General features: G+C 36.9%; 1 long non-coding RNA gene across 2 annotated transcripts in view; it reads right to left on the bottom strand.

Annotated features, from left to right (window-relative positions):
* The window catches only part of LOC130709072 (uncharacterized), an 84,279-nt gene that overhangs the window by 6,958 nt on the left and 62,324 nt on the right, over positions 1 to 14,997 (bottom strand). The gene's annotated exons all lie outside the window — the stretch shown is intronic.

A 14,997-nucleotide genomic window follows, 5' to 3' on the forward strand; every position in this document is an offset into this window, starting at 1 on the left:
CGCTTCCATTGCAGGGGGCACAGGTTCGATTCCTGGTTGGTGAACTAAGATACTGCAAACCACGTGACACAACCAATAAATTAATTAATTAATTAATTAAAAATATAACACCTACTGGAGGTTGAGAATAATAGGCAGGGTGTACTACTCAAGAACAACTTATAATTACTTCCTAAGTCTAAGCAAGTCCATGGCCATTCTCCTGGCCTGCTCCAAGCAGCTCAACCTCTACCATGGAAGTGGCCAAGTCTTTCCTTTCTATGAAGAATGGTGTTCCCACCATCAATCACCATGTAAATAGGTTCATTTTCAGTCGTAATATAAAAAATGGAAGAAGACCCTTAAATGAGAGAGAAAGAGGAAATTTCATTTTCCTTCTGGGGAACTACAGACCAGTTTTTCCAGGACTTGGAAATGTGGAAAGACCTAGAATGCCAGCTATCTTAACACCAACCTGAGGAGAGGCCAAGTCACAAACAAGTTCAGGGTCAAGAGAAATGCAGGGAAACAGAGCTAGATATACTGGATTGGATCAATCTTAAACCTGCCCTACCTCTGGAAGTTCAGTGATGAGAGCCAATACATTTCCTGACAATCCAAGTCAAACTGAATTAGGGTTATTTTTGTTATTGGGGAAAAAAAGGCACTCTGCTATATTTCCATATTCCTAAATATGCTTCTATTGCCATTTCTTGGTTTATCAATGTTAGACATTATCTATTTAACCTGTCCTATGATAGATGAAAAACTCAGCTCATTTTCCAACACCTCCTCTACCTTCCCTTTTAGTTGCTCTATACCTTTATAACTATAAATAACATCCTAACACCTTTAGTTTTTGTTTCGTCAACTATCTTTTTATAGAGTTAAGGTACTAGCTCCCCAACAAATCCACTCAGTAATTCTATACTTCACTTTGTATCTTCTGTCATCCATACTTGATTTTTGCATTATCAAGTTTATAACTAGGTCTCCTAAGCTTTACCGATGGGTTGGTTATGAACAACTAAAAATCAATTAAAACTCTTTGCTCTTGGCAATAAATGCATTATGATTACAGAGTCAGATACTGTTCAATAGTAGCATTGTCCATCTCCTTTCATTTTAACTCCATGGAAGTCTCTAAAAACTTGACCTGCTGTAGAGCTGAGAAATACATACATACATACATATATATATATATATATATATATATATATATATATATATATATATTGGGGAGAGACAGAGACAAAGACAGAGAGACAGACACATTCAGATAGATACAGATGATGTGACTGTAAAAGAGAAAGGATATGGTCTGCTTGGGAGTTATATTCTATACATAAATGAAAAAATTTTACTATGGCATGAATATTTGGGGCATAAAATCCTTGTGAAAATTAAATACTCACATATGTAACATATATATATGCATCATTCACACACACCTGTGTAGAGTGAGAGAAAGACGGCCAAAAAAAAAAAACCTCTTTACATTATTGTGACTGTGAAAATATTGTTCATTACAGAAGCAGTGATCATTAGATTTCCTTTCTTACTGCTTTTTGTTTTTCCTGGAGTTTCTATCTGCATTTATTTTATCCTATACTATTTATAATTTTTTATGAATAATGTAAGAAAATTTTCCACATCACTATTTATAGTTTTCCAGTAGTTTTTCAAAACTTTCTCTATGCATTTGCATGCGTGTGTGTGTGTGTGTGTGTGTGTATGTGTGTATAAAGAGAGTTTTTGTAGGTTTGTTTTATGTTTTATTGCACTGTACACGTGGTTCTTTGACTTTTTTTTTTTTTTGGCCTTGTGGATCTTAGTTCCCCCACCAGGGATTGAACCCCGCGCCCCCTGCATTGGGAGAGTGGAGTCTTAACCACTGGACCACCAGGGAAGTCCCTTGATTCTGCTTTTTTAACTTTTAATTCTCACCTAAGAACTGGTATGGTTGTATCAGAGTTTTGTTTATTTGTTTGTTTTGTTTTTCTAAAATTGTTAGACCTCAGTTGTACAAATGGATTGACATGATTTGATTATTCATACACCTTAGTTACAGCCAATTTGGGGTTTTATTCCTTTACCCCCCACTCTTCCGCCTTCACCATAGACATCTACTCTCAGATATTTAATGTGTGTCTTTCTAATCCACCTGCCATATACTTCTTTGATAACATACAGCATTATTTTGTGAGCTTAAAAATTATTACAAAAATGGCTTCTTTCTGTATGACTCTAAGACTTGCTTTTATCATGCAAATTACATTTGCTACCCATCCACATTGATAAACATGTCTGTTTATTCCTTTTAACTGCTACATAGTAATCTATCATACGATTAGACCACACTTTATCCATTCCTCCATCATTACCATTTAAGTTCTTTTTGACTATTTGCTATCACAAATAGTGATGCAATAAACATTATTGTACATGTCTCCTTGTGCACATGTACAATCCATAGATCATTTAACAAATTTTTAAAAATTTTTATTATTATAGAATAATAATGTCTTAAATTTTTATTATTATAGAATCTCTTTGTCATATGTGCATATATTCTTATAGTGTATGCTGTGTAAGTAGCATGCTTACATAAAAGGGTATGCATTTTTAGAATTTTGATATCATTAAATTATCTCTAAAAAGATTATATCAATTTAGATTCCCAACTGAAATTAGGATATCAATTTTCTGCCTATTTGCCTTCACTTGATATAACCAGTATAAATTCTTGACTACATCATAGTTAACAAATAGTTTCTCATTGTTAAGATTTGCATGTCCCTGATTAACTGTAAAAGGGACATATCTTTTAATATCTTTATTGGGTTTTTGTTTTACTTCTTTATAGCCATTGACAATTTTTCTACTGAATTGCTTTTTTTTCTTGTTGACTGACTGTCTAACAGATTTGTGGCAGTAATTTTTTGTTACTCTATATATGACGAAAATCTTTTCTTCTAGGCTCTTGCTTATTCTTTCACTTTGGTTCTGATGTTGAAGTAATCAAATTTATCAACTTTTCCTGTAAAGCTCTTTGTGCAAGCATGAATATGTCTTGCTTTAGAGAATTTCTCTACCCCATGGGTTACAAATATTTGTTACAAAATTATTTTGTTATATGAGTGTATGTGTGTTTGACTTAGAGGATCTTTCCTTTTCAGTAGTTATATATATATTTGTCTGTATTTTTATCTAACACTTTCGTAGCTTTGGGTTTTTTTTAATCCATCTGGAATTTAATTCTAGAAGTTGTATGTGGCAAGGATATATACTAAGTTCTTATATAGAGACAGATCTATTTCTATAGTCTCCATTCTGCCTCATTAACCTATTTATCTATTTCTATGCCAAAACCACACAGTTTTAATTGCTTTAGTATTATAAAATATTTTGATATTTCATATGGCAAGTCCTAATATCTGTTTCTAGCAGTATGGTGGGCCAGATAGCCTTAACAGCTTCTTTCTGCAAGACAAGTAAAAATTCTGGACAAAATAGATTTGTTTTCAGTTTTAAGAATAGGTTAGCAATAAAGTTACAAAAAGTTACATAGGCCAAATGGGTGAAAGGAGAAATCCAAGTGCAATGCCAGGTGCCTTAAAGTCATCTTTTATGACCTCGAGTTTCTATTTTGACACCCTCCCAATGTCTAGAGCATGGAAGTCCTTCCAAAGTGAGGGAGATGGATAGGAGACCCATGCACAAAGCTAAAATACCAAAAGATGAGCTAGAAAAATCCAGCGTACAGAAAAGTACAGTAAGAAAACTTACCTGCTTCAATCTTGATGGTGGATGGGAGGGAAAATAAAAATATCCTCTGAAAATATAGAACCACAGTTAGGCTTCACGTAGGTTCATGGCTTAAATTCACATGGCCCTGGACTTCTCTGGTGGTGCAGTGGATAAGAATCCTCCTGCCAATGCAGGGGGACACGGGTTCGATCCCTGGTCTGGGAAGATCCCACATGTCCCAGAGCAACTAAGCCCGTGCGCCACAACTACTGAGCCTGCGCTCTAGAGCCCTCGTGCCACAACTACTGAAGTCCGTGCACCTAGAGCCCGTGCTCTGCAACAAGAGAAGCCACCATGAGGAGAAGCCCACACACTGCAACAAAGAGTAGCCCCCGCTCACCACAACTAGAGAAATCCCGTGCGCAGCAACGAAGACCCAACACAGCCAAAAATAAATGAAATTAAATTTTAAAAAAATAAAAATTCACAAGGCCCATGTTTTCTGAGAAATCTCGATCTGATTATTTCTTTCTTAATGGTTTCAGAACAAATATAACATTGATATCAAAACCTGGCAAAGATTGCACAAAGAAAGAAAATTACAGGCCAGTCTCACTTATAAATATCAACATAAAAACATTAAATAATATATTAGCAAGCAGAATCAAGGGGTACATTTAAAATAATAAAATGTTGTTTATTCCATGAATGAAAAGATAGTTTAATATCAGTGATATTTCTATATTAATATATCTGAGGAGAAAAATTATCTCAACTGATGCTAATAAGGATTTGGAAAAAAATAAAAACACATTCTTGATTTTAAAAAACACCCCATGGGGCTTCCCTGGTGGCGCAGTGGTTGAGAATCTGCCTGCTAATGCAGGGGACACGGGTTCGAGCCCTGGTCTGGGAAGATCCCACATGCCACGGAGCAACTGGGCCCGTGAGCCACAATTGCTGAGCCTGCGCGTCTGGAGCCTGTGCTCCGCAACAAGAGAGGCCGCGATGGTGAGAGGCCTGCGCACCGCGATGAAGAGTGGTCCCCACTTGCCGCAACTAGAGAAAGCCCTCGCACAGAAATGAAGACTCAATACAGTCATAAAATAAATAAATAAAAGAACGTGAATTTCAGAAAAAAAAAAAACACCCCATGAAATATAAATGGATGATTTATTTAACATGATTTATTAAGCCAGAAACGAGAAACAATCTTAATGGAGAACAATGGAAGAACTCATGCTAAGGTAAGAAACAAGCTGAAGATGCTCCCTATCACCACTGCTATTTAACATTGTCCTGAAGATATTAAGAAATACAATTAGACAAGAGAAAGTGTAAGAATTGTAAGAGATTGTAAAACTGTCACTATTTTCAGAAGATATGATTTTATATTTAAGAGAACCAACTGAAAATCTACTACTAATAATAAGAGAATGCAGTAAATTGCAGGTTATAAAATTAATATACAGCAATGAATAGTTTCCTCATATAAAACAATACTAGTTTTAAAAATACAATGGAAAAGAAAAGCACATCTGCAACAGCAAATACAACAACAAATAGATAAAACACAAGAATAAACTTAACAAGAAATATACATCTTTATGAGGAAAATTTCAAAACGCTGCTGTAGGACACAAAACTAGAACAGAACAGGGCTTCCCTGGTGGCGCAGTGGTTGAGAATCTGCCTGCTAATGCAGGACACACGGGTTCGATCCCTGGTCTGGGAAGATCCTACATGCCGCGGAGCAAGTAGGCCTGTGAGCCACAACTACTGAGCCTGCGCGTCTGGAGCCTGTGCTCTGCAACAACAGAGGCCGCGATAGTGAAGAGGCCCGCGCACCGCGATGAAGAGTGGCCCCCGCTTGCCGCAACTAGAGGAAGCCCTCGCACAGAAACAAAGACCCAACACAGCCAAAAATAAATATAAAAATAAATAAATAAATAAAAGATTACTTTAAAAAAAAGTATAACAGAACAATGGAAATATATGCCTTATTCTTTGGTAGAAAAATTCAACAGGACAAAAAGTCTGTTCTCTCTGAGTCAATTTATAAATTTAACCTGATCTTAATAAAATTACCAACGGATTTTTTTCCCAAGAAATAGATAAGCTTTTTCTAAATTCATTCCAAAAAATAAATAAGCAAGAGTAACCAAAAAAACTTGAAAAATGAAGAACAATGTGGTGGAGCTATCCCAAATGGATATTAAAACATGCTAACAGGTCCCAATAATTGTGCATGACTAAATAGGCTAAAGGAGGAGAATTTAAGTTGCAGAAATAGAGCCAAATACATACAAAAATTTAGTATATGAAAAGATGGTAACTCAAATCAGAATGGCAAGAAAAAGTTTCAAATAAATGTTAAGACAACCGAGTAGCCACCTGGAAAAAATAAAGTTGAATCTATTCCTCTCATCATGTACCAGGAAAAAGGCAACTATCTTTAAAATCTTGATATTGAAAAATGAAACTATAAAACTATCAGAAGAAAACATGAGTAACTTCTTTACAAGCTAACTATGACTCAAAATGCAGAAGACACACACAAAAAATAGTAATTTTTACTACATAGAACTTTTTAAAGTACATGGAAAAATATGCCAAAGCAATGTTGAAAGACAAATGATAAATTGGGAAAGATATATTTGCAACCTGCATCTTAGACAAAGTGCTAATTATCCAAATATATGAAGAATTACAATAAATCAATACAAAAAAGACCAATAATGATCAGTCTTTTCAAAGAAAAATGAGCAAAGTACGTGAACTGAAAGTTCATAGAAAAAGAGATACAAATGGCCCCTACACATGTAAAAAGAAAGTAAACTTTCTTCAAGTCATAATATGAAAAAAGCATATTGAAACTAAACTGAGATAACTATTAAATTAGGAAAAACCCAAAAGTTAAGCAGCAGTTTCTGTTAGCAAGGCTGTGGGGAATCAGGTAATCTCAACCATTGCCAGTGGGAGTGAAAAGTGACACAACCATAATAGGAAGCAATTGGCAATATTTCCCAAATTTGCAATACATTTACCCTTTGACCTGACATTTCCACTTCTGGAGATTTTATATGTTTCCCTCCACACTGACAAAATGATGCACGTACAGGATAATTCATCATTGCTTCATTGTCTACAATAGAAAAAGATCAGAGACAACCAAATGCCCATCAATAAAGAACTGGTTAAATAAACTATGCTCTGTTCACACACCAGAACACAATACTACTAAGGTCATAACACTTCTTTTGCAACACCATTAAATTAAAGTTCGGCAGTCCACTGTCACATGGGTTAGACATATATTTAAATTTCCTCACACATTCTGATTTTGGAAATCTGACATCTTCTCTAAATAGTTGCACATATATCTCAACTTTCACTTTCTCCAGTAACAATACATCAATCGCCTTCACACATACTAAGGGTAGTCCCTCCTTGCCCCCTAGAAGAAGTTTAATGACTGTCTCATATATACAATAGAGCTCATACCCCAGGAATTCTGAATTCATGTGCTATGAAAATTAAATGAGAAAGCACATGTGAAAGCATTCCTTGGCACTTAGCAGGCTCACAACAAGTCGATGTTGTGAGTTGGACATGTCTCTACATATGGATGGCACCTAAGGTTGATTTTTTTTAAAAATGCAAATTAAATTACCAAATGCATTTGTTTTCAAAGGCATATATATATATATATATATATATATATTCACATATATATAATTATCTATATATATAGATATATCATTATCTACATATCTATATATATAACTGGCCTGTCAGACTGTGAGTCTGTGTTTCCATTTCTCAGGTGAGACAGTGTAAGCTCTAGGAAGCCAGCAGTGACTTACACTCTATACTCTGAGTCCTACCCTACCAGAGGGCTTTACGCTCCATGTGGCTTCTTTCTATACCCATGATGATGTTCATAGCTGGCCTTGGCGTATGGGAGTGAACCTCCAGGGCCCTTGGGGAAAATGAAGTTGTTCCCCCTCCCTCCTCCCATGTTACATATCACAGTTAGGCTCACTCAACTCCGTTCCAACTCCCTTGTAATATGCTTCACTAAGTACTTCAGATAAAAAAAGATAGATTATGTATTTCCTAGACTCCTTGACAGCGAGAGTTCTGAGTCCATCAAGGAAACACACCTGGGGATTTGGAAGGCAGAAATAAGGTACAGGCCACGCTTCTGCTGTTTTCTGTTATTTCTGTTGGCACACATGAAAACAGAGATGGTTTGGGTTCTTCTGTGACAGCAGTGGCAGGAGTCCCAGTGTCTGTTTCTTAGCTCTGCAGGTGTCAGGAACAATGTGGTCCTAGCACTTCCTGATCCCCCAACTTACTAGTATTAGACAGAAGTAACAGCTCCCTTTGTGGGCCACTTCTACCATCTTGTTCTAGGGGTCATTCTTGGAAGCTCAACCTAGGGCTCTTCTGATAACCCTTCAAACAATTTTGTAAGCACATAATTCCCTTATTAAAGGGTTGTTGAAATTAGCCAGAGTGGTTTCTGCTATTTGCAAATGGACCCTAATTGATAGACCCTATAAATGCCACTTCCTCTCACACCCCCACCTTCCCTCAAGGCTGTGGGTGGAAAAGGTATTCCATTTGTTCGAGCGTTTTAATCCTATAAGCTTACCAAACATGGGGATATATAACCCATTGTAGGATATTCTCAACCAATTATAGGTCAGAACAATAAACGCAGAAAATTTCTCCTGGTAAAATATATTGAATGTGTGGAGAGAAAAGAATGAGAAAGAAAGAGAGAAAGAGAGGAAGGAAGGAAGGAAGGAAGGAAGGAAGGAAGGAAGGGGGAAAGAGAGAAAGAAAGGGAAAGAGGGAAAGGGAGAAAGGGAGGACGGAAGGAAGGAAGGGAGGGAGGGAGGGAGGGAGGAAAGGAGGAAGGGAGGGAGGAAGAAAGGGGAAAAGGAAAGAAAGAAAGAAAGAAAAAAAGAAAGAAAAAGAAAGAAAGGAAGAAAGGAAGGAAAGAGGGAGGGAGGGAGGGTGGGAGGAAAGAGAGAGGAAAGACTACAGGTATATAAAGCAGCTTTGGTGAGTTGACACTGAGCAGGGAGAACTAGATGCTGAACCAGAAGATAAATCTTGCCACCCTCACATTTTTACCCCACAGCTTCCCCTGATGATGATGAGTTTGGTTTTAGGGCAGAGTTGACTATCAGGAAAACCAAATAACTGAGAAAGTGGCTGGAGAAGTCATCCATCCCAACCGGCCTCCTTGCCTGGGTCTGCATTCATGATGCAAATTTTCCAAAATGCTCTGGTTAGCAAATAAAAAGCTGGTTGTGGGATCTAAAGAAAAATCCCTGATACTACGTTTGTACCCATCCCAAGTACTCTTTCAGGAGGAGATCTTTTTTTTATTTAAAAGTAAAATGTAGTTATTTTTATTTAAGGTAGTTCCCCATCTTGAACACATTTACATTTTTCTTCCCTCATTTACAGCCTATTTCCTGAAAAATGTTGAGAAGATTTAAGAGTCTAATATTTTCCAAGGTCATCTCATGATTCATCAGTTTACTGTTTGTTGAAATATCAGCCTCAAGAAACTGGCTTAAATGGGAATGTTCATCTGGATTTTCTCTTCTGATTTACTTCATGGATGACATGAGAATTAATTAAAAGATTAAAAAGTCAACATTGCGTTGAGTCTCTTGAATAACAAAGAGGCCCTGTAAGAACCAAGTGAGGCTACAACAGGCACCCCTCGTCCTATAATATAGAATCATATATTAATAGAATTTGTAATCAGGAGGGGCCTTAGACCTGTCACCTTATTTCACAGAGGAAGAAGCCAGACCCTAGAAAAAGGAAATGACTAACTCAGGATCACACCCTCAGCCAGTGGCGTAGCTAGGACTAGAGTTCAGGTCTCCTGAGAGTCACCCTCCAGTGCTCTGCTCTTGCTTATTTTCAAGTGTATCCTTTTTGATCACTCTTCCCTTTCCTGTTCTGCAGCTGTTTCTACTTTAGTAGGAGTCAGACACCTTTCTGATTGTCCCTACTTAGGAGAAGTCAAAGGTCATTTAAATAGCTGAGAATTTCCTTCTCATCTAGAGCTCCATAGAAGTCAGGACCCCCATCCCCATGGTGCGGAGGAGGAAGATAAAGTTCAGAGATGAAGTTGACTTGCCCGAGGCCACACAGCTAAGGCTCAGACTCAGGCCTCCTAACACCCAAGCCAACGTCCTTCCCAGCACATTATAATAGATGGTCTGGTACCTTCCATGTGCTTTTGTTTTAAGAAGCAGATAGTAAGCAGAATTTGGTCTAATTAAAGGCCATCCAAGGGGGATTAATGAAGTACAAAAAGAACCTTATTAAAAGGAGTTGTCCTCTACAAGGCAAGCCAATGGCAGTTATCCTTCCAAAATGAACATTAGAAAGAAGTTCTTGTGTAATTTTCCAATCATTTAACTTCAAGATTTCTATCTATAGAGTACATGTGGGTCTGCATGTCCTTTTAAGATGGCCTGAATCAAGGATGACTTAGCAGAAAGCTGCTAAAGGTCAATGATCATGAGCTATTACCTTTCTTCATGTATAATTGTTACCTAATGAAAGTAATTTAAGCACATTACAGATCTTTGGAAAATTTAGGAAAGAAAAATATATACCCATAATTCTACCATCCACCATGTTATTGTTATTATTTTGCATATTTCCTTTCTGTCTTTTTCCTAGAAGTGTTTTACATAGTTTTAAGTGGTCTTGCTCTCGTTTCCGTAGCATACTTACAAGCTTGAACCCTGCTTTCCCCTCTGGGATTAGATCATAAATATTTTTCTTGTAATCCATTGTCTTCATGAGCATCATGTTTAATGTCTGCAAAACATTCTACCTCATGAGAATCCCATAAAGTGTCTTTGACCTTTTGCAAGGTCCATGAACATTATTCCAGGGAATTCCGGGGAATGTGGAACATTATTCCACATTCAAAGTTGGCAATAGCATTTGTTTGAATTTCAAAAAGTAAAAAGTAGCTCAATTAGTTATTTAAAACATTTCCCCTTTAAAGACCACCATGAGAGAACCTCTGGGTATGTGTTAAGTGAGCTGCACAGACAGGATTAGAGGAGGTCATGAACCGTCCCCTCAGTCCTTACCCTGCTCAACACAACACCATGGGCACTAATACCTAAGAAACCTATTGGACAGTTATAGTCTTTATTCCTTATTGCATTATTTAGTCTACACTCATAATTATTATAGACTATCAACAGAAAGAATAAGGAATACTGTTATTAAAATATAGAAAGTGAATGAAAAGCATTAAAATTATAATTCTGTACTGATACATACTGTAACATGGATGAACCTTGAAAACATCATACTAGATGAAAGAGACCAGGCACAAAAGGCCACATATTGTATGATTTCATTTATATGAGATATCCAGAATAGGTAATTCCATAGAGACAGAAAGAAGATTAGTGGTTGCCAGGGGCTGGGAGATGGGGCAATGGGGAATGACTGCTTAATAGTTATGGGGTTTCCTTTTGGGTTGATGAAAATGTTCTGGAACTAGATAGCAGTGATGGTTGCACAACATTGTGAATGTGCTAAATGTCATTAATGGTAAATTTTATATTGTGTGTATTTTACCACAATAAAAAAATTATAATTCTGAAATTTTTCCTTGAGATAGTCTTTACCAGATATGTAAGTTGTTTTTATTTTATAACTCTAATAACATGAGTTCAAACTTCAAAATATGTCTTATACTTTAAAATCTGTTTTAAAAGTGGGGAGAAGCAATCCATTTACTGGGAATAACAGTCATCCACACCCAAATTCCATTCCCAAATGTATTTGTAGAGAAGTATTTGCAAATAACAGTCTGAAATCTCTCTCAACTCTTCATTTGGAAACAAAATATGAAAATTATAAAAATAGGGCTTCCCTGGTGGCGCAGTGGTTGAGAATCTGCCTGCCAATGCAGGGGACACGGGTTCGAGCCCTGGTCTGGGAAGATCCCACATGCCGCGGAGCAACTAGGCCCGTGAGCCACAATTACTGAGCCTGCACGTCTGGAGCCTGTGCTCCGCAACAGGAGAGGCCGCGATAATCAGAGGCCCGCGCAGCGCGATGAAGAGTGGCCCCCATTTGCCACAACTAGAGAAAAGCCCTCGCACAGAAACGAAGACCCAAAACAGCCATAAATAAATAAATAAATAAAAATTAAAAAAAAAAAAAAAAGAATAGAATAACTATAATCAGAGGTAGCAAAATATGCAGCATCTTTCTTAAAAAGAAAATTATAAAAATAAAACCATTGATATTTTAAGTTAAAATGCAAGAATTCTAAACATTAGGCAATGAAAACAATTTTTTGTTTTTTTTAATCCATATTAAATATAGCATGTAGTTTCTTTCAACCTATATTAAATATAGATTTTGTCCTTAAACTAAGCATAATAAATGATTCCATTTAAAAATGTATATCACAAATTATGTTTTTTCTCTTGTAAGTATTTTAAAGTGTTTGTCACATGTTAATAGGAAGTTAAATTTTGTCTTAATAACATGGATATTAACAAAGGTTGCAGTGAATTAATCTTTATCACACAATTTTAATACTATTTTGTTAAAAATAAAATATTTTATGAAAAATTTAAAATATGTATCAATGAGTTAGTATTTACAAGCGCAATATTTTAAATATTTTTCAGTGCTTAAAACAATGCCTGGCACTTATTAAGCATCATATATGTTTGTTAAATAAAGACAATGCAAAAATTATGGAATGATTTTTAAAATACTATGAATTTTATGAGACTGTATATGAGTTGACAAGGGAGACTTGCGAAGTAAAAAAAAAAAAAGCTATATATCTATATATATACATATGCAGGGAAAGGCAGATTTATGTAATGATTCCCTCATTGTTGGCTATTTGGGTTACTGCCAATGTCTTGTCTTTTTTCAAAAAAATTGAAACGTAATTGACATACAATATTACATTAATTTCAGGTGTACAACATAGTGATTCAATATTTTTATACATTATGAAAAGATCACCACGATAAGTCTAGTAACATCTGTCACCATACATAGTTATTACAATATTAGTGACTATATCCCCTATGCTGTTCTTATTTTTTTTATAGCTGGAAGTTTGCACCTCTCAGTCTCCTTTCCCTATTTCTCCTGTCCCCCAACACCCTCCTCTGTCTTGCTTTTATAAGGATTACTATAATGAACAGTTTTCAAGCATAAAGATGGTTCTGTAGTTTGTTGTTTTCTTCAGGTATATTCACAGAATTAGGGTTATTGGTCCAAATGTTAGGATAACATATATTACTTTCGATATGTGTCATTATTGCTAATCTTATCTGTGTGGAACTTAGCATAAGGAAAAATATAATGCCCCAATTCATACAGACTCTTGTATCAACCTTATCTTTTTTTGATCTTCATAATGACTCTATAGAGTAGAGGAGGTATTATCATTCCTATTTTCTAGATGAGTAAACTGAGACTTGAAGAGTTGAATCATTATGACTTGATATCTAGCTAGGAGGGGACAGTGATTTCGACTGCAGAGACACCAAGCAGGAAAGACTGTCTTGTGTGATAAATTTCTTTCTCTTGATAAGGGAGCCCACTTATTGTCAAATTGGATTTAGGTCCCACCCTAATCCAGCATCTTATCTTGACTACATCTGCAAAGACCCTATTTCCAAATAAGGTCTGGGCAAACATGAATTTTGGGGGACACTACTCAACCCAGTACACTTGGGTGGGAGGACACTGATAATCTGCCCCTCACCACTTCCCATTTTGTGCTGTGCAGTAGTTAGCAGAGGTATGTGCTCCTAAACAGTGAAGGGAGATACTTGGTTCCAATAGGCAAGGCAGCATCTTGGGAGGCTCCCCATACTCAAAAGGCCAGATAATGGGTCCATCCCCATCTTCCTCCCCAATAGCTGCTGGAAGCGAGTTTCAATAAACAGCTCCCATAGCCAGGGTAATAAAGACTCTCAAAGGAAGAGATGTGTACAGAGACAAGAATTACTAATATATCATAAAAGAGAAGCCAAAATGCAACACAGGACAAATATTTAAGGAACAATTGTTTTGTTTTGTTTTGTTTTGTTTTTGGCTGCATTGGGTCTTTGTTACTGTGCGCGAGTTTCTCTAATTGTGGCGAGTGGGGGCAACTCTTCATTGCGGTGCGCAGGCTTCTCATTGCAGTGGCTTCTCTTGCTGCAGAGCACGGGCTCTAGGTACACGGGCTTCAGTAGTTGTGGCTCGCGGGCTCTAGAGCACAGGCTCAGTAGTTGTGGCGCACAGGCTTAGTTGCTCCGCCGCATGTAGGATCTTCCTGGGTCAGGGCTCGAACCCGTGTCCCCTGCATTGGCAGGCAGATTCTCAACCACTGCGCCACCAGGGAAGCCCAATCTAAGGAACAGTTAATGGAACTCACAGAAGGTGAGTTTAAGGGAAATATAATTAAAATCTTCACAGGGATAAGAGAGATAACTGAATTCATGAGACAAAAAGGAAGTTATGAAAAGAACCAAATAGAGGACTTCCCTGGTGGTGCAGTGGTTAAGAATCCGCCTGCCAATGCAGGGGACACGGGTTCAAGACCTAGCCTGGGAAGATCCCACATGCCACGGAGCAACTAAGCCCACTTGCCACAGCTACTGAAGCCCGTGCGCCTGGAGCCTGTGCTCCATAGCAAGAGAAGCCACCACAAGGAGAAGCCTGCACGCCACAACAAAGAGTAGCCCCCGCTCACCACAACTAGAGAAAGCCCACGCGCAGCAACAAAGACCCAACGCAGCCAAAAATAAAGTTAATTAATTATTTTTAAAAAGTTTTAAAAAAAGAAGATAACTGTTTAAAAAAAAAGGAAAACAAAGAACCAAGTAGAGATCTTGGAAAAGAAATGTATTCAGAAGAAGGGGAAATAGCAGAATGAGCGAGAAACAATAGCTGAGGGATTCTCCCAGAATGTGGTACAAGAAGACAGAATGTATGAAGAAATATTTATAAACATGGAGAATAGAGCCAGAGTCTCCCAACCTATTTATACATGTTCCAGAAAAAATAAAAGACATAAATGATAAAGGGGAAGAATAATTCAAAATATAATAAAAGAAAATTTTCCAGAGCTGAATAAAGACACAAATCTTCAGATTGGGAACAGAGTAAGATGAATGAGAGATAACTACACATAAATAAATAGAGAGATAGATAAGTAAATAAATAAATCTT

This window comes from Balaenoptera acutorostrata, chromosome 10 (genome assembly GCF_949987535.1).
Source record: "Balaenoptera acutorostrata chromosome 10, mBalAcu1.1, whole genome shotgun sequence".
Taxonomy (NCBI): domain Eukaryota; kingdom Metazoa; phylum Chordata; class Mammalia; order Artiodactyla; family Balaenopteridae; genus Balaenoptera; species Balaenoptera acutorostrata.